Source organism: Orbicella faveolata, unplaced genomic scaffold (assembly GCF_042242905.1).
Source record: "Orbicella faveolata isolate gen_17 unplaced genomic scaffold, um_ofav_v1 contig_47, whole genome shotgun sequence".
Taxonomy (NCBI): domain Eukaryota; kingdom Metazoa; phylum Cnidaria; class Anthozoa; order Scleractinia; family Merulinidae; genus Orbicella; species Orbicella faveolata.
The window spans coordinates 25,326,394-25,347,908 of NW_028301577.1; the positions used below are offsets into that span (position 1 = coordinate 25,326,394).

General features: G+C 36.5%; 1 protein-coding gene and 1 pseudogene across 5 annotated transcripts in view; one reads left to right on the forward strand and one right to left on the reverse strand.

Moving 5' to 3' along the window:
* LOC149097737 (protein NLRC5-like) overlaps positions 1 to 21,515 on the reverse strand; it is a 114,618-nt gene that overhangs the window by 28,418 nt on the left and 64,685 nt on the right. The window lies entirely within an intron of this gene.
* LOC149097739 (eukaryotic translation initiation factor 3 subunit C-like) lies at positions 1,366 to 21,013 on the forward strand (annotated as a pseudogene). The gene is made up of 16 exons (XR_016204368.1): positions 1,366 to 1,386; positions 2,995 to 3,084; positions 4,242 to 4,311; positions 5,750 to 5,849; positions 6,303 to 6,402; positions 7,483 to 7,601; positions 8,294 to 8,417; positions 9,953 to 9,995; positions 10,795 to 11,063; positions 12,168 to 12,293; positions 13,069 to 13,134; positions 13,893 to 13,980; positions 14,280 to 14,363; positions 14,998 to 15,095; positions 16,469 to 16,518; positions 16,652 to 21,013. The product of XR_016204368.1 is annotated as a eukaryotic translation initiation factor 3 subunit C-like (transcript).

Genomic DNA, 21,515 nt, shown 5'->3' on the forward strand with positions numbered 1-21,515 from the left:
GCTTATACAAGATTGGGCATTCAAAAAGTACTTTTTGGGGGTGGGTACTTATTCGAGATTGGGCATTCAAAAAGTACTTTTTGGGGGTGGGTGCTTATACAAGATTGGGCATTCAAAAAGTACTTTTTGGGGGTGGGTGCTTATTCGAGATTGGGCGTTCAAAAAGTACTTTTTGGGGGTGGGTGCTTATTCGAGATTGGGCATTCAAAAAGTACTTTTTGGGTGTGGGTGCTTATACAAGATTGGGCATTCAAAAAGTACTTTTTGGGTGTGGGTGCTTATACAAGATTGGGCATTCAAAAAGTACTTTTTGGGGGTGGGTGCTTATACAAGATTGGGCATTCAAAAAGTACTTTTTGGGTGTGGGTGCTTATACAAGATTGGGCATTCAAAAAGTACTTTTTGGGTGTGGGTGCTTATACAAGATTGGGCATTCAAAAAGTACTTTTTGGGGGTGGGTACTTATTCGAGATTGGGCATTCAAAAAGTACTTTTTGGGGGTGGGTGCTTATACAAGATTGGGCATTCAAAAAGTACTTTTTGGGGGTGGGTGCTTATTCGAGATTGGGCGTTCAAAAAGTACTTTTTGGGGGTGGGTGCTTATTCGAGATTGGGCATTCAAAAAGTACTTTTTGGGTGTGGGTGCTTATACAAGATTGGGCATTCAAAAAGTACTTTTTGGGTGTGGGTGCTTATACAAGATTGGGCATTCAAAAAGTACTTTTTGGGGGTGGGTGCTTATACAAGATTGGGCATTCAAAAAGTACTTTTTGGGTGTGGGTGCTTATACAAGATTGGGCATTCAAAAAGTACTTTTTGGGTGTGGGTGCTTATACAAGATTGGGCATTCAAAAAGTACTTTTTGGGTGTGGGTGCTTATACAAGATTGGGCATTCAAAAAGTACTTTTTGGGTGTGGGTGCTTATACAAGATTGGGCATTCAAAAAGTACTTTTTGGGGGTGGGTGCTTATTCGAGATTGGGCATTCAAAAAGTACTTTTTGGGGGTGGGTGCTTATACAAGATTGGGCATTCAAAAAGTACTTTTTGGGGGTGGGTGCTTATTCGAGATTGGGCGTTCAAAAAGAACTTTTTGGGGGTGGGTGCTTATTCGAGGCTGGATGCTTATTAACTTTTTCCACCTTCAGGGTGGGCGCTTATTCGAGGTTGGGCACTTAATCGAATAATACGGTATTTTTAATTTGTTAAATATTTATTAAATGTATTAATGAACTCCATACATGTCTTAATGCAATTGCTGAGACTTTGATAGTTCATCAACACAGGATCAACTAGTTGATAATTTTCATTATTCTCTGATGATCTGTGTTGTTTTTGTGCCATCCAGATTCTCTATAAAAGGACCATGGTGCAGCTTGGCCTGTCAGTGATGCCACAATGCACTGCATGATGTCCAGTCAAGTGGAAGGGCTAAAGAGCTTCTTGCGCAGGTCTGTGTGATGTAATACCTTTTTGGTAAATGGCTAGGACAATTGCAGAACAGACAGATACATGTACCAGTAATATTATAACTTATTATATGGCTAGCTCCATGAGTGGGCAAGATGAACCAAATCCTATGCTGTGATTGGCTACCCAACCGGACAAGACGGCGCTATCGTGCCCGCTTGGGATTACCCACCATGTCCTGCAAGAAAAATTCTCTCTAAAACCATATAATAAATCCTATATCAAGCCTGCAAATAACAGTCGGTCAACAGACAATTGTGCGGTAAATTTGAGGTTTTGACAGGTAAAAGTTTAGCCTGGTTGGACATTCTGACTGGGCATTTCTGCTAAACGAAAAATATATTATTTTGTTATACTGCCAAACAATACATGTACTAGGCAAAAAAGCTTTGTTATCAGTTTTGTTTTTATTCCATTTCTGAGAATATATCTCTGCTTATTATGTTAAAACTATTTTCAATCATTGATCCCGAGAAGTAGGCAGGAGTGGACTATGACTGCATCGCATTTTAATTTGTATTTCAAGGGAAATTTATGTTTGAATCTAAAAATGTTTTGACACGCGGAAATCTTCATGCTCCATAAAGTCAAATTACCAACTCTTCATGTTCATTGACATTTTTATAACTCTTTCAGAGCTGTAACTTAACTCTTCAGCCATTATTTGTACCTTTATAACCCAAATGGACCGGCAAATTGTAGATCCTGGCCTACATTACAATGCGGCAATCTCGACCCGCACCTAGAAATAAAAAAAATATATATTGCAGCCGTCCAAATCGTAACTTGACTCTGAATTGTAATGCTAGGTGATACAGTTCTTTCACTCAAAAATCTTGTCCAGTTTTGATAAAATATGAATCACAAATAACCCAAAAATGTTTTGATAGTGCTCGAAGCTCAGTCAAAATCTCTTGAGTGTTTTAGGTCAGTTCCCAAGGTGACGTCACTAGTAGCCCGACCCAGATCCCACTTTGTGAAGTCGTGAGCATAGAAATTACATGTTCAAACGCCTGTAGAAACACAGGGATTTTATCAATCGAAATAATTTTTTCGCTGAAGTAATCAGGGAAACTAGTAGATTTTATTAAAGGAATAAAAATTTGGGGGCTTAGTGGCACTTTAAGGATTTAAACTACGAGTGATTTTTGAAAATTCTCTCAAAATTGCATGAACCTTTAGGCAGGAGCAATTTGAAAGTCCTTAATTATTGCTTGAGCTTTCACACCATAACTCATTTATTACATGTATATGACTGAGAAAGTTACAAAAGCTTTCTTGTTAATTTGCACTGCAGTGCAAATTCAAAATTAACAGTTAATTGGCCTTCTCTCAGCCAATCACAATGAAGTAATTTTCTCGGTCATATTATGTGTACAATAAAGGTCAAAACCTTATGCATGGGCCACTTGTGAAAGCCTTTCATAGCCTCTGTTCACTAACATAAATTTTAAGCCAAATGTATTTTTGGTTTTAGACATGCTCATGGTTGTAACCATTTTAATGATGTATTCTTTGGGAAAAGGTCAAGTAGCTCTTTCCAAAGGACACAGAAATCACTTATGCAGTTGTATTAAAGAAACTGCATGAGATACTCTCTGCTAGAGGAAAAAAGGTGAGTGAAAGAGATACTCAAAGGAATGAATGCTACATGTATATAGATAGGAACTAAGGCTTAACAAGGAATGTGCTCAGCACATCAAGGTGTTAAAACACTGCGTCAAGTGTTTGATATATTTTAAAGTTCTTAATTGAAAATAAAACTAAGGAGAAACAAGATCAATAAAATTGTAAAAATTAGCAGGGAGGTACTTCCTATAATGGCTTATAAGGGGAGGCTCCGCCCAAAACAGGGTACCTTTTTCAAGTTTCAGGTATATAAAACGGTGGGGATATCACAAATTGAGGTGTATGAAAGGGTCTTCAAATCATCATTTATTTGTTTTAAGGGACTTTTAATTAATACATTTCAAACAGATGCACCTTATGGCTGTATCATTTCATTTATTATGCACTACAAGAAAATGACGAGAAGACTTCCTTTTTCTACAATCTATTCATAATATGGGTCAGAAGAAAGTAGATGAAAGAGGTACCTTTTCTGTCAAAATGGTACGGAAAAGACTAAGGGGCTTGACCTTGGAGCAGAGCCTTCCCATATAGAATTTTGTAGAGTACCTCCCCCCTGCCTCAGGGATCCAAACACAGTGATGATTGTGACTTTTATTGTTCAAACCTGATAAATTTTTTTCAAAAAGCCAAAGATTTTAAAGGAAAGTATGTAAGGCCAAACTGCGATTTGCAATAGGGGTGAGGAAAAATGGCAGGTTTGTTTTTATGGAACGAAATTATTGATAGCTATCTCTTTTTGGCTGATAGGCCCTTTTCCTGATCTGGGCAGAATACGACAGTAGTGTAGCGGCTCTCATAACCTGCTTTTGTTTGGTATTGTAAGCAGCTTCTATTGTTTTTAAGTCTAAGTCATTGTTTCAATTGTTTGGTCTTTTGTTTTTGGCTAGGGTAGCAAGCCAATCATATTATACGTTACGAGAGCTGCTACATCACCTGAATATGAAATCAGCCATGCTGGAGCCTCAAGTTATTCAGTGGGGCATCCAACACTCTACAGTCAAGCTTGACTGCCTGCCAGTGTGTAACTTAGGGTTTTTTTTTACATGGTTTATTTTATACTATGTGACCTAGTACATGTAAGTGCACAGGGCCTATTCTTGTATTCACTAAAAGGGGCATTTTGTTGTTGTGGTTTCTCAGGGCACGGACCGCACAGACCAGATTGAATTCCTTAAGCAGTTGAGAGTTATTTCCGACAATGCCAAGTTAGGTGGGTACACTTTTGTCACTAGTATTTAATTATTGTTTAAAGTGCCACTATAGTAAACAGAGAAGATAAAAGTGGTGATCTCTGGGATAATTTTTAGTTTGGGATATCTGCTATTGTGTGATAATAGAAATGATCATGATAGAATAGAATAGAAATGGGCATATTGCCAGTAATTTATTTTCGTTTTTATCAGCACATACGTATTTTGAACAAGCTTTTAGCTCACTAGACTATATGAGGGGAAATACAAGTCCATTCTTTGGCATCTGGCCTATCAAAAGTCAAGTCTGGTAAAAATATGTAGCGATTAATACTGGACACTTGACAAGTGTCAAACAAGCGATATGTATATTGTTAGACAATATTCTGTAGCTGACAATTTTACCTTGCTTTCCTTAGAAGTTTACATGTTGGGATGTTGATACAGTAAAAACCCGGATAATTATAAGAACTTACATGTAGTGTTTTAAGAACCTACAGGCTGAAATTTGGCATTTAAATACCCAAAAATATAGGAGCCTGTTCAGCCTGGCAAAGAAAATATGTTCTTATACCAAAAATCACTCCAAATTTGATGGTCTAAATTCTGGATTTTAATTGTGTGAGAAACTTCTGACAAAAGAGTTATTGTGTATATGTTTGCTTTGATTTACATTTTTTTTGGATTTTCACTGATTATGTTTTCCATAAAGCTACAGTGCAATATCCTCAATTTAAAATGTAAATATCTTATAACAAAATATAGAAATGTATTGATGTTCTTCTTGGACCTTGATTGTTTGATCATCTAAGCCATGCCGTTAACAAACACCCAGTTTTGTCCATGTGAAATAAAAAAATGGACATATTCAAACTCTGAAAAAGTTAATAAGAACCTATTAAATACTTAATCAGGCTGAATTGTGAAAAACTACCTTAAAATAAAAGAACCTGTTCAGCCTGACCTTGAGAATTCTAGTTTCTTATAGCCGGGTTTTTATTGTATATTTATACAGAGAAATGAGATGTCAGTCATTCTAGGCTGATAAAGAGCTTACTAATAAAATTATTAAAGATGATGAGTTGCCCATTGCTGTGAAACTCGGATAACTGTGAACACCAGATATATATTTTATAGAATGTTGTTGTGAGCAAAGAAAAAGTCAATTAGACATCAGAAAACTATAATTTTATATCTCATAATTTTTAACAGCTTTTAACAGCTTTTACCTTAAAGTTTTATATTTTACTTTTATTGGTGAAATGTATATAATTAAGTAATAAGTTTGTGGTTTTTAGGTTTACTCGTGTGTCTGGAACTTAACTGTGATTGGTCAGTACACGGTTGACCGGTCAAAATCATATCCAAGTACTCACGATTTTTTGACTTGCACAGTAAAAATTGATATATCAAGGTGGAGTGCATAAGATTAAGTGGAAGTAAAATTCTTTATTGTAGGTGCTGGGATGACTGTGAAGCTTCTGTTTAATATCATCTCCTCCATCTTCGACTACAATCCGAACGTGGCGACATGTATGAAATCAGAGATGTGGCAGGAGTAAGTAGGAAGTAGAGCCAGATAGACTAATAAATAAGGCTGTAACAATATATCAAACTATCGCTGAATTGCGATATTAATGCTGTGATAGCGATGGATTGATAGTGAAAATGAAACATCAATAACTATTGCGATAGTGTAGCAAACTATCAATGGTTTTGACTGTTGTGTTTTGGGTCATTTGAATTGAAAATCATTGAATCTGTCCCAGATACACAACCAAACGTAATGAGCCCTATTTGATTTTCTGTTTTAGATAACACCATCTTGTGGCTAAAAATTGAAGTACTGGAACTATTGTTTTCAATCCATTTTATGTTTTTTTTTTTTCATGATTTGTTGAATGTCTGTCATTAAATTATGATTGATGGCAGTGAAAAATGCAAGGTTTAGAACCTCAGAGTTTGCATATTAATGTTGAGTAATCCTGAATGAACCTGTTGTGATTTGCAGATGTTTGAAGCAGATTGATGAACTGATAAATATTCTCATTGAAAATCAAGACACAGTAACTGTTGGAGAGAACATCTCTGAAGAGTCAGAGAACGTAGATGTAAGATTTGTGGACTCCTTTTTTCTTAGGGGGTATTTACACGATACCAGCATGACTTACATTCTGTTATGAGATGAAAAAGTCATACTGTGTTTACATAATTAAGACATCTTTATGGCAGTGTGAGTTTTAACTGCCACACAAAAAAATTGATGACACTTCAAAGGATATCCCAGTAGAACAGTTATGCTATGTTTACATGAGACATGAGTAAATTTTCATATCAGAATGAAAATGTCACTCCATTCCAACAGGAATTGGGGTGAAATCACACAGGTATGATTCACTCTGGTATGACAGTTTGTGTTGGTATCATGTAAACGAATACTGAACCACAAGAGGGATGTGGATTGAACTTGTACTGAAATGAAAGTCGCCCTGGTATAATGTACACACACCCTTATTAAGAGTGGTTTGGTTCGTACACAACCACTTTCTTTGAAACTTAAGCGGCATAAAACAGTTGATCCTACATGTAATAGACACAAGTTTAAAGTGTCTTTTAGGAATATTTTGCTGGCTGATTGTTGAAATTTGTCATTCTTAAATTTCCTTATCATATTGCAAAAAATTAACAACTGCATTGCTGAATGGAGGTTGTGTGCCTGAGACATCCAGGAGCTTCCACTGTTGGAAGCCAGCTCCTAGACAAAGACCGCTCCCATGGCTGGCAAATCCTGGCAACTGAACCCCCACCCGGAAGGGGAGACAGGCACCTGTCACACTGAATTAATAGTGGAAAGAGGGAGGGAAGGGAGGGGGAATTCTTCAAGACATGCTCCCATGCAAAACAATACTCACTGTAAACGCTATCACTGTGAAGGCTGCCAACACAAGTCTCAGTCGGGAGCACATAGAGTCCTGGTGCATGCACATATCAAAACACTGCTGACAACTATGGGAACTCAGATGCTCTTTGTTGTTAACTCTGTTAAATTACATTAACTGCATTCAATGCCATCAATAATTGGATAGAAAGATTTTTAAATAAGTTTCTTTGCGTTTTCTTGATAGAGATGTTCTCATAACCTCATTTAGTCTTTTTAAGCGTAATTCTTTAATATGTGATGATTCCTTTAGCATTTGGATCAACCCTTGAAAGTACAAGGCTGTCCCCTGATTACTGTTGAGCGTATGGATGATGAATTCACAAAAATGCTTCAAGGATGTGACTGCCATTCCACTGAATATGTGACAAGGTATCTAACTAATTATCTTCCAATATTCAGAGTCAACAGCATCCATAATTTTTATTTTCGTGTGAGAAACTTGATTTTGAGAGTTTTGACCACCTTGGGAGGTATTTTGAGATTTACACTTGGGGTAGTTGGGACAAGCAGGGTTGTAACAAAATGTTCTCGTTGGTGGTTTTGTTGGTGTAGGCAGATTGTTTTTTTTTTTCCTAAAAAATCACAAAAATCAGGGTTGCCACAGGTCACGAAATGGTCAGGGAAATAATTCTTCAAGGTCAGGGAAAAGTCAGGGAATTTTATTTTGAGTCAGGGAAAATTGAAATAATTTCACACGGCTGTTTTAATACCTTTGAAGGCTAGAGGAAACATTCGGGGTCATTGTAATCTCAGCGATATTTTTCCTTTATGAAGAGGGAAAATTTGTTGCAAACTTATCAGTCTTAATGAACGAGTAGAAAGGATGGCTGTAAGTTGAGGTCAGAAGCCACTACTAATTTACATGTGACATTTTTTATTTATTTGGTGAGGGAAATTGTTTAATTTTTATGAGGGAAAAGTCAGGGAATTTTTAAATGTGATGTCTGTGACAACCATGAAAATAGCCCAACAGCTTATCTGGCCGAGATGGTGAAGTAGTTGGTAATTTTTGCTGGTTGACAATCCTGTAATAATCATTATTTTTGCTTTCTCTTATTTAGACTGAGGGATGAAGAAATAGTTTGTGAACTCATTACAAAGTTACAAAGCTACCTGGAAGTAAATGGGTCACGATCAGAAATCTGCAGAGTTTACTTGCGCCACATTGAGCATCTTTACTACAAGGTTTGTATTGTAAACTTAAAGGAATTCCTAAATGGGAGGTGTAGTGGCCTAAGGATAAGTGGGCTGGACTGCAGGGCCAGGTTGCTCAAAGCCCGATTAAGCTAACCCAGGATTAGCGAGAATCTTGATTTGAGTTTTGTAACTTTTTGGTGGGGTTTTCTGTTTATACTGTTTGTCCTTCAGTTTTGAGCTTGACTAACCTCAAACTACACAAAACATAAGCAGTAAAAACAGTTTTATGCAAGAAAAATGAATACTTCGGTTAACTTTTAATCCTGGGTTAGCATTAAGGTTTCTCAAAACAGTTTCCAGCAGTTAGATTTGGATGGGTCATTCTAACCACTCTTTATCACTGAATGCTACAATCATGAAATAAAAAAACTGCTCAATTATTGGTTAACACATTGTTATCATTTTTGTGACACAATAGGTTACCATAGCAATCGTGTGACCTACTAAAAACACCCTTAATTACAGCTTTAGGGGCTTATAATTTAAAAATGGCATGGTAAAATTTTTTTATATTATTAAATTGTAATGAGCACAATAAGACGAAACTTTTGGCAAAGTTTTAAAAAGATCTGTTCATGGGGTTCAGAGCCACCTTAAATTTTTGAAAGTTTAAGGGGGCTCTGAACCCTATGTACAGAATTTTTTTTAAACTTTGCTAAAAGTTGTGTCTTATCGTGCTGATTAAAATTTGATAATATAAAATAATTTCACCGTGTTGTTTTTGATCTGGTTGTTGTGCAAGACATGTTTTTCTCTTGGGGCCTGTCTTCACCATACAAGGTGGGTGGGGAACCCTTTACTGGACTATAATCCCATCTAGGGGGACATAGAAATACCTCTAGCTTTGCCTTAAGACAATTTTGACCTGATGGGTTCAAAGTCTCACTTGCAGACTTTACCCCTTATGCACATTTGATTTGATACTATATCTAGAGCAGTTTTCAATTAAAGGGGTGCGTGGAATTAAGCTCTAAGTGACTTCTGGAAAATTTTGAGGCAACCAGGATTGAAATACCTACCAGCAATTTTCATAGTTTACTATGGCTTTGCCTAAAAGGAACTATCTACCAATAAATTATCATTACAAGTTCTTTTTGGACAGTGATGAAGACAAGAGTAAACTGCAACCATGGCTTGGAGGTATTTCAATGCTGGTTACCTCAAAGTTTTCCAAAACTCACCCAGGGCTTTATTCCATGTACCCCTTCAATTGAGTGTCAGAAAACCAAAACCAGAGAAATTACTGCAGCCAACCACAGATTAAGAGCACAGACAATTCAATGAACCAATCAAAACTCAAAGTAAATACACATAGCTTGACGCATAGTGGGATGAAAAAGTTCCTTGAGTTTAAGCCAATTATGTGGTGTAGTAATGCAAAGCCAATAATTATTAATATATGACACTCAAGCAAATACTGCCGGGCTTCTGACTGGCCATATGATAAGTACCTGGGATGAAAAGTACATGTACTTGCGAAGTGCTTTACATAGAATAAATTATGACTGTCATTCTGTTTCTAGATTGATGCTGAGCTTATAAATGATGAGGAAAACAAGGAAACTGGTTAGTACCATGTGAAAGTTATCCTTGGATACTTTTCTGTTGTTTCTTTGTTTTTGGACGGGGGGGGGGGTGGGGGGGGGGGAGTTGTGTGTGGATTGTGAGTTGCAGTGTGTTTTGTGAAATCATTTCAAGGGTTTACTTTGCAGGCACATCTGAAGAAATTTTTAGCTCACAAATAAATGTATCAAAGGAAAGGAAAGGTGCAAAATATTGTAATGCTTGCTGTCAATGACTATCAGGGCTGTGCTCCAGAAGTGCCTGGGTGCCACAGGTTACTAACTTTACCTCAGGGTGACTGGAAAAACTTACATTTGTCATATACTGTAAGCGTAAGTGCTGGGCACCTAGAGTTCATGGTTAGCAACCTCAGTTGGGCCCCTCGTAATTTTTCCTAGACCAGAGCCATGGACTATAGTGAAGGGGGGACCAACTTTAAGTTTTTGGAGCTAAACTTATCACAGGGTTCATATGGGTCCTGGAAAACCTGGAAAGTCCTGGAATTTTATTGTGGCATTTTCCAGGACTGGAAAGTCCTGGAAAAGGGCTACTGGTCCTGGAAAGTTCTGGAAATCTGTTAGCTCAAGTACAAAAATATGAGATGTATGGCAGACAGTAAGGAGAATTAACATTAAGATAATGGGAGTGAAAGGGTTAATGTGAAAAAGTCGTGGAAAAATCAATCTGAGTCCTGGAAAGGTCCTGGAAAAGTCCTGGAAATTTGTTTCTGAAAAAGGGTACGAACCCTGTTATCATAGTGCATCAATGTACTCAGTAATTAATTTGGTCCTTATTTATGCAGAAGCAGATAAGGACTCAACAGAGGGTGAGAAAACAGAAACGGAACAACCAGCTGAAAAACAAAAGAAAGAAGGACCCAGTTCATCTGAGAAGGTAGATAAGATGTGCAAGTTCATCTACTCACACAACACTTCAGACCGTATCCGAACTAGAGCCATGCTCTGTCACGTGTATCACCATGCTCTACATGATCGCTGGTTCGAGGCTCGTGATCTGATGCTCATGTCACATTTACAGGAGACCATCCAACATTCTGACATTCCAACGCAGGTTTGTGTAACAACATTTTGGCTACCCTTTGATTGATATTGGACTACTTTTGAAATAAATAATAATATTTAGAGAGGAAGCCTCATCAGTCCAAGCTGGGTTTCATGCAGATGATCCTCTATCCTTATTGAACTGGAAATTGGAAATGTTGAGAGTGGGAGAACCAGGAGAAAATCCCTCGGAGCAAGCATATGGTACCGGGCCAGAATTGAATCCTGGCCACATTGGTGAGAGGGGAGCACTCTCACTGCTACGCCAACCCTGATCCCCATTTCAAATGGGCAATCAAAATGGAAGAACCATTGGAAGTAGCATTGTCAAATGCCACACTAACCTGAAAAATGGCATCTCTGTCTCCAAAAGGTCTTGCAATTTAGCTTAGAAACCATTGACAATTTGCCAAAAAATTATCATAAATTTATCGAAAGACGTAAGTAAGTGGCACTGGTATGTTTTAATTCTAAGCTTACTTGAACTAGAAACTTATATCTCATTGTGTCCATATGTTTTCCACAAGCGTAGTATTTGTGGTTACTGAGCTGAGTTTTACACATGTGGTAGATAAAGCAGTAGAAGAAGTGATATCAGACTAGTCTTGTGTTAAGACTATCTGATGTTCATACTGCTGCATGTTTCATGAGAGTTGGCCACAGTCAATATTTTTGTCTTAAGCCTTAGTAAATGAAACATACAGTGTAGAATTTCTTGCCCAGTATTGTAATAAAAGCAACTCCTACAGTCATTTATTTGTTTGCTTTTCTCTTTCACTGTTGTTCTTAGGATTTTTTTGCAGTAAATATATTTTATTCTTTTTCTCTTGTTTTCTGTATGTTTTGTTCATTATTAATTACCATACTCTTGAAGATACCTGCATTTATTAGCTAAGTTAACATTTAAAATTTTAGGAAAATTTAGGAGCTCTTCTCTTTTGTCAGAAGTTTGAAATGTTGTATGAATTCCATATATTTTTTATTTGTTAATTTATTAATACATTTCTTAATGCCATTGCTGAGAATTTGATACATGTAGTTCATCAAGACAAAATCAACTATTTGACGATTGTCTTTATTCTCTGATGATCTGTGTTGTTTTTGCGCCATCCAGATTCTCTACAACAGGACCATGGTACAACTTGGCCTGTGTACCTTCAGGCATGGCATGATCAAGGATGCCCACAATGCACTGCATGATGTCCAGTCAAGTGGAAGGGCTAAAGAGCTTCTTGCACAGGTCTGTGTGATATAATGCCTTTTTAGTAAATGCAGAACAGACAGATACCAGTAATATCATGACTTATTATATGGCTAGCTCCAAGAGTGGGCAAGATGAACCAAATCCTACACTGTGATTGGCTACCCCAGTGGGCAAGATGGGGCTATCTTGCCTGCTGGGGACTACGTGCCATGTCCCACTAGAAAATTTCCCTGAAAGCCATATAATGAATCCTTTATTGCCTAAGCTTGTTCGATCAAGCTGGCTGGATATTGGCCTTGTTCTATTTTTGCAACTTTACGACCTTCACTCCGTCTCAGTCCATAAACATCCGAAATAAGAACTTGGCCAATATCCAGCCATCTTGACTTCATGCTCGGTCAATAACCCATATTTATTATCCAACTGCAGCAAATACTATCCAAATAACAGTACAAATATACAGCGATTTTGTACAGTTATTTTTACAGTAGAAAACCTGTTTGCCATACAGGTCGGCGCACACACCCAAAACTGTCACACTCTCCTTCTTTCATTGATGAATTGTTTGACTACAGCAGGTGGATAACAAATCTCTTATTAGATGTTTTGGTGTGTACATGTAGTGTCGCTTTATATTTTTATTCGATGTTTGTATTTTGACAAGTTGTGCTGTATTTTGACGAGCCTGTAGCACAACTTGTAAAACTATACAGCAATACTACACACCAAAACATCTCATAAGATATATGTTTCTAACAGAGCGCAACATCATTCTAAAAATTGCATTGCATTTTTTGAAATTGCTTTTCAGGGTTTAATGCAGTAGAGACAGTATGAGAGAACCCCAGAACAAGAAAAGATTGAGAAGAGAAGACAGGTATTGTAACCAGAATAATTTCTGTTGGCAGATGGATGGACCTCCTGGAATAGAAGGTGGTGAAGGGGTTTGTTGGGGGGAGGGGGGGGAGGCATGGATGAAATCAAATGGTGATCACATTCATGGAGATCTAAAAAAAATGCTGCGTACATTTTTATTGCAGTTCAACAAATGCTCTGTGCGGTAAATGTTTATGATTGGTCAATCTGAGTGGTCTTGTACCTCTACAGTGGTCATACAGTGTATGTTGTGCAGGAAAGTCATGCTTGGATGCTATGTTGTCGCTGTTTTGTTACTTAGTGTTACTGTTTTGAGAAGTAATGTGTGTAAAGAGATGAAGTCTGCATATGAACTAAGTAGCCCATCAGACCTTAGCCTATCTCTGGTTCCTGTAGCATGAAGAGACTAGGAGTGTTTCTACTCCTCCCTGGATAGGATATTAGTCCATCAAAGGAATACCCTGCAACATTAAATTTGTCGGTACCCATTTATACACCTGGGTGGAGAGGGGAACTCTGAGAGTGAAGTGTCTTGCCCAAGGACACAACACAATTTCTCCAGCCAGAGCTTGAACCAAGACTACTCAATCCGAGAACAAGCGCACTAACCATGAGGTCACTGTGCCTTCCTATTATGTGTAGTGGTGTGAAACTAGTTTTGTCCCTGGTACCTATCCTCTTTTTAAAGGAGGTAGTTACTTGAATGATTCAACAGTATCCCTTTTGATCCCCATCATTGTTGTTTTATCTGAATTCCAGGTTCCATTCCACATGCATATAAACCTTGAGCTGTTGGAGTGTGTCTATCTTACTTCAGCAATGTTTATGGAAATCCCTTGGATGGCCGGTATGTATTCAAAACAAAACATTCCAAGTATTGTTATGTACAAGTCCAACAACTTAGGGGCAAGAAGTAAAAATGTAGACTTTGTAATATTCTATTTCCTGCATTGTGGGATAGATTTACTAGACAAACGAAACGACTGTGGCCCTATCAGCCCTCTCACTAAATCTGGCTTTGATATCAGGAAGATCTCTTCTGTTTTTTGTTTGAAGTTTGGTGTATTATATTATATCTACTCTACACTGCATGAGAAGGGACTTGCAAGACTAGCGTAACTTTTCTGCTTGGTTTTTTTCTTTCAGCCCATGCATATGACTACAGACCATGTATTTTTAGCAAGAGTTTCCACTATCAGTTACGACAAAGAGAAAAGCAAACTTTAGTTGGTTAGTACATGAAGCTGTTTTTCCTTGACTTGTAAATTTGCTGGCCATTTGTTCCTTAAATGGAAAATGTTTTGTCACTACAGGAAACAGTCGTGATAAGTGTTTTCCCTTGACGTCACCGTATGACCAATCTAATAAATAAACTGAAGTCTTATTTTATTTTGGAGAACATCAGTCATGCTTATGTTTGTTGAAAATTAATTCTCAGACTCATTGTAATGAGTTTTAAAATAGAAATAATTCATCAAGTTTAAATAAAGGAAATCATGACCATGATGGTGTTTGGATATCTGATCTTTATTAGCATAGATTTTTACGATTTCATTTCTTTGTTTTCTCCTTAGTTTTAGTTTCAATTGAGAAGATTATATCAAACACTTAAGACAGTATTAGACCAAATTTTTAAACACCTTGAAGTTCATCAAAAATACTCCACTACACGTCATATTTTCCACTCTCTTCTCAGTGTTTGGAAATGTGGTCAAACATGGTCTTTTGTGTTTGATATATTATGAAAAAGACACTTCTTAATTTCTGTTTTCGTGTTCATGTTGGTAAGTTGTTGGATGTTTTGCAGTCTATTTTCATGGTATTTAACAGGCCACTGACTTACATACTTCTTAATTAATTCCAGGTCCTCCAGAGAGCATGCGTGAACATGTAGTGGCTGCATCCAAAGCCATGAAGAAGGGAGACTGGAAACAGTGCAAGGACTACATATTAGCTGTTAAGGTAACATGAAACTGTTGGAACTAAGTGAACTTAAAACCAATCTTCTCCTAAAAAAAACTAATTATTGGTCGGGAAAGAATGCGGGAATCTCAAATATGACAGATGTTTTCTTTGAAGGGGTGCATGGAATAAAGCCCCCAAGTGACTTTTGGAAAATTTTGAGGCAACCAGGATTGAAATACCTACCAGCAATTTTCATAGTTTACTCTAGCCTTGCCTAAAAAGAACTAGTAATAAATTATTATTACGAGTTCCTTTTAGACAGTAATGAAGACAAGAGTAAACTGCAACCATGGCTGGGAGGTATTTCAATGCTGGTTACCTCAAAGTTTTCCAAAAGTCACTTAGGGCTTTATTTGTTACATCCCTTCAGTTTATAAGTTATTTTCAGGAAGACCAGTTCTTCTATGGGTGACTCAGCAGGACAAACTAATGTTGTAGTGATTATTTTGTGTGAACTACCACACAAAACTAACCAGACGTGACATTCAGTGTGACCCGCCTCAAACAAAACCAGATTTCACTGTCCTGTAAAAGTTCATTTCTAGTTGACTTTGTGCTTGTTTTTTTGTTGGTTGTTTGGCTGCCTGGATTGCTTGGTGAATGTTAGATTATCTTTCTTTCTAATAATAATAATGATAATGATAATGATATTGATAATGATAATGATAATGATAATGATAATGATAATAATAATAGTAATAATAGTAGTAGTAATAGAAATAATAATATCCATAACAAAATTCGTGATCGTGATTGGTTCTCCGTGCACCAATTTGTCACGTAACTGGCACGGAATCATGTGGATGTCCAATTACAGGTATCCAATTTGAACTTTTTGTAATTGGATACCCAAGTAATTTGCACGTCAATTATGTTTGCTTCAATGCCTTCCTTTGCAAAGTTTCCCACAGCTTTCAAACTCATGAAAAGCGCTACAGACGTGTTCGCTCAAAAGAATTTCTCAAAAGACATTTTTAATTGCAAAACTTTGTGATAGATACAATTATTAATTAGTAATTGGACCTCGTGCTGTACAATAAAGAAAAATTCATGCTCGTGATTTCAAACCAGCCTTGCGCTTCGCGCTCATCCGATCATCAGATTTTTTGACCTGGTCCAGTTACTGTTAATAATAATAATAATAATAATAATAATAATAATAATAATAATAATAATAATAATAATAATTATTATTATTATTATACCCAGGATAACCCTTCACTACAAAGTACTGTTATCAATGGGGTCCTGACTGACTAAGAATTAAAAAACTAATAAATAAGAATTATTGAGATAATAATTATATAAAATAAGATACATATTAAGGCAAAAATACACCAAGTTAAAAACCGTTCTCTGTGGCATGATAGGTATGGAAATTGTTTCGCCAAACAGAGCAAGTACAAGAAATGTTGCTAAGGTAAAGTCTGTTTTTAGCTTCCGCCTTTAGGTCTCAATGTAAAAAATCGGATGTATGATCAAGTGCATAGTAGATATGAAAGTGACATCGATCATCAAATAATGTGAAATTGGCTTTTCTTTTTTTCTCACAGGAAAATTCAAGAGGAAAGCCTGAGAACATATTTGTTCACATATAACAGCGTGTATGACTCATTGAGGTACTTAAACATTTAGAAGAATGGGGAAAAGTAGCAATGCATGCAATGTTTACAATACACACTACCTCCACTGGAAAAACTTGTGCACCATATTCTTGATGAAAATCTCTGTTAATTGTTATGCATGACTTTCACTAGGTAATGTCAAAATCAAAATTAGCATTCCTTCTTGAAAGCATCCTGTTTGCTTTATTTTGCTCTGAATATCACTCATAAAGGTGTATTTCTATCCAATTTTTCCACTTGTGTCACAGCCGGTACAATTCTGTGATTCCTATGACAACCAGCACAAAAGCAAGGCATTAGTCATGAATAAGCTGTGATCCATTTATAGGAGCACTTCACATCTTATATAAGCCCCGCTAGTATAAATGGTCCAGTTTACGTCTTATGTAAGCTGCAGCTTGTGGAAGCCGAGGTTTATTTTTCTCGTATAAATGGCCAGTTATCCAACAATCTTTATCCAGTCTATTTGTGATTGGTGTGCCAGTGTCAGCTCAAGTGTTTATTTGTTGTCTTTACTTGTAGTTTGTATACATTGGCTGAAATGTTTGATTTGCCTCCGTCTGTGGTGCACAGCACTATCAGCAAAATGCCCTTGTGAGATGACTTTAAGAATTCCTAGGAATTCCTAGGAAAAAATTCCTAGGAATTCCTAGGAATCTAAGGTGTGAATTTTCACGGTAATTCGGACTCGGAATTCCTAGGAATTCCAAGGAATTCCAAGTTTACATAGAGCTGACTTGGAATTCCTAGGAATTCCTAGGAATTCCAACTGAAATATACTCACCTTGAAAATTCCTTAAAATTCCCAAAAATTCCTAGGAATTTCTGAGAATAACTTGGAATTTGTAGGATTTTTTGAGAATAGGTTGGAATTTTTGGGAAAATCTGAGAAAAACTGGGAATTTTGTATCATTTGTAGGCCAGACAAAATTTTGATGATAAATGCCTAGCATTAAAATAACAAATAAAGTCACTGATATCACATCAAACAGGTTTTAAATGAATGGTTTATTACATTGGCTCTCATGAATTTAAACATAAGAATAATCATCCTGTTTCTTTTTCATTACATCAAGAATCAAAAGTAAAACCGAAAACAGATATGAAGGTCAAACTTTTACATGTTTGATAAAAAGAGAACTTTTTCAGATAATATACTTTTTTACTTTACAAATCCAACAATTTTCCATACACAAGATTTTACCTTAAATTATTGTTATTGTGTGAAACATATCTGGATTTTCATGATTGTAAGGAATCAAAGATAAGAACAAAACTGAGACATTCCTTAAAATTAAAAAAAGGCTGAGTTTGGGCAAACTTAGCTGCTGTTCAGTTATTTCTGTTGATTCTGCAGCTAGCCTCTTCATCTTCATCTTTGTTGTATGACACCTAAAACAAAATTTCAAAAAATACATTACACTGCGATATATATGAGGTACTGTAAGACTAAGATCCAAATATTTATGTGCTCACAGTTTAATACATGCAGCTAATTGAGGCCTGACTGTAAGCTGGTTGAAATGTTAAAAGAGAAGACTTGATGATTGTGAAGGCGCTTGTATACTATTGATAAATATGTTACATAAATCTTTAGCTTACAGTAGACTAAATCAAGGTTTTCCTTCTTCTATAAGTGTATCAACAACTCTCGAATTGGAGGATATATATCACGGTTTTTAGCCAAATTTAGACATTACAAATATTAAAAAAGACACTTAAAACATTAAAGGAACATTGAAATAATAGAGTAAACGCAAAAGAATATACGGATGGACAAAATTGAAGATCAACACGGATTGCCATACAGTCAGGCTGAAACACACAGGAGACATATCAAACTCATGCAGACTGTGGCTGCCTCGTAGGAGTTTTTGTCAAGAACTTTGACTGGGATCAGCGAGAACTGCTATATTTGTTTCGTTTGAACAAGTGTGGCGAGAGAAACAACTTGTTATTCGCAAATCAAATTGTTTAGGCATGCCCTCTGGGCAACCTAAATTGTTTCAACCTTGCTTTAGCCAGAATTCATTTCATGCCATGACTGAGTGACCCACTCGTGTATGATTCGCGATGACAAAGTTCATTCAAAAGCTTTTGTCTAAATAAAAGAAGTTACTTTGTATAATATAGGGTTACTTGAATTTGATTACTCACCAAATAATTTTGTATACAGCTAATCTGCCCTTTGAATTTTTCCTTGTTGAAACATCCACAGTAAGACTTTCTTTTAACTCCAAATCTTTGCCAAGAATAACATGTTTCTCATTAATGACACTCACGCTGTTTTCTTCTAGTCACAGGACCGCAGAAAAAAACATTTTGATATAATTTTGGAAGTGAAATCTATTAATACGCACGAGCGATCAACCGTTAACGCTAAATTCAAAGATGGGCGCGCGATCTTTGTCACGCTCAGTCACGAGGATAGTCACGTGAAAATTCGCGTGCTGTGATTGGTTCAGTTGATCAGTTGAGGAGAGAATGGAAACTGGAGAAGAAGGAGAGTGAGACTGGCAACAAGGTTGCCAGACCAGTCGCTTTCGATAGTAACTCTGCTTCCCTTTCCGCGCTGTGTTGGTGGTCTTTTGAAAGATGGGTCTTGCTTCAAAAGGAAAAAACTACACAAACTTTTTACAAAGAAATCGAGGAAACTGGAACGTACTTTAACTAGTTGATCTGTTCCCGACGGTTGTCAAGATAACAAAGGATCGTGAGGCACTTAAATCAAGTTCACTGCAAAGGTAAGGAATCCAATTTTATAGGGATTTTCTGTTATGATAAGCTATAATTCTAAATAAATCAAACTAAGCAATGCATTGTGTGCTCTTTAAAAACCCCAAAAGCCGAAATTCACCTAAAAGGTTTCAGATCGACCGGAGAAAACGAGATAAATTCTGCAAAATAAGCTTAAGCTTGTTGTAAGTCCACCAAATCTATTTTGAGAGCCCACGTGTTTCAACACCCAGTCAGCACGATGCAGCAAGTAGAAATTTTGAATGCTTATCATTTTTTCCTTTGAATTATTTATAAGGATTAACATTATATGAGATCTATAGTCTTTTCAATACATCAAGATGTAGGTTTTTTTTATTTGTCATTTATTTACGTCAGTTATTTATTTGTTTCCCACTGACTCATAATCTTTTTTATTCTTTTGATTTTGTTGTGTCATGAATTAAAGTGACCGCGAGGACAAGGAAATACAAGAAACATATTGATAATCCCACTATACCGATACCAAAATCTACAAGATTTGACCAGTTGATGTCATCTCCCTCTCTTGCATCACTTTTTCCTGGAGATCATTTCCAGCACCATGAACAGAACACCTCAGAGTTTTCGGCTTGCCTGAGTGAGATGGCTGTTGACAGAAATGTTGTGGATGACTTTGATGGACTATGGAGTCAACCTTTATGCAAGAATTGAAACTTCACAGAAGCATTTGATGAAATTGAGTTACCTATACACTGTACCTGAAAAGACCACAGAAATACCAATTGATGTAATACACACAACAACTCAGATTTGTCCACAGACAGTGATTCAGATAATGATGTTGAAGTTTCTAGTTCTGACTCCTCTGAAGAAATTGAGAACTCTGACACTGACGGCCATTCACTGGACTCCCCTGATGAAAGTGAAACTAATTGTTCACAAGAAAAGAACATTTTCTGCCAAAGAATATGCCTGTATGGCTATTCTGGCCTTAATTTCAAGACATTGTATGACAATGAGAGGCTGCTAAAGATATCCTTGTTTTAATGAAACTACGGGTAATTTGTCCAGAGAATGTCACAGTACAGTTTTGCAAATTTACAGCAAGTGTGTGGAAACTGTGAGCTTTTCATTTCTGACATCTGTGAGAGATGTCTTCCTCTTTTTCCTAAAGTCATAATGGATCAAGTCAAAAATTGTTCAACAGTGGGCTGTGATGGGTATGTGTGTGAATCTACAATTATATTAAATATATACATGCATATATATACTTTTGGTTTTATTGAAATTGTAAATAATATATATACATTTATGCTGACAGGAATTTTTTGCCTAATCTATTTATCAGATCTGAGAGCATCCATTTTTCTATCAGTTAAACTCTGGGTGTTTGATTTAAGGGTCCATACGGGCACATATACACTAACAAATCAGGTTGGATCTAAAAAGCAATGTTATGAGTGCTATAGTTTTATGTTGAGTTGTCAGACTTAAACTGGAATTAATGTAGTAACATTTGTTTGGAAATAATTACCTTGGAGCTTGACAACAATAAAAAGGTATGGAACTCCAGGGAAATGACCCTGTTGATTTTTACTAATTCACAGAAACTGATTCATGCACTGAGTTCATCTTTAATTTTGACATTTTGGGAAATTTATAGAAATTTCAAACACAATATTTCATGTGTTTTAGCTGTTCCCAAAAATTCCCAGTCATACTTTTCACTATTCCCAAATATTCCCAGAAATTCCAAGGTCTTGGATTAAGCATAATTTGCATGGCTTGGAATAACTTGGAATTCCTAGGAATTCCCAATAATTCCCAGTCATACTTCCACTATTCCCAAATATTCCCAGAAATTCCAAGGTCTTGGATAAAGCATAATTTACATGTCTTGGAATAACTTGGAATTCCTAAGAATTCCTAGGAATTCCTAGGAATTCCCAGACTACTGGGAATTTATTTCGCAGGGGTGATCATCAATGAAGAACTGCAGGTTTGTGATATTGTTTCGTTTTTAATTATTAATATTATTATATGACTTGTTCTGGTATCCAATATTACAGGCGCT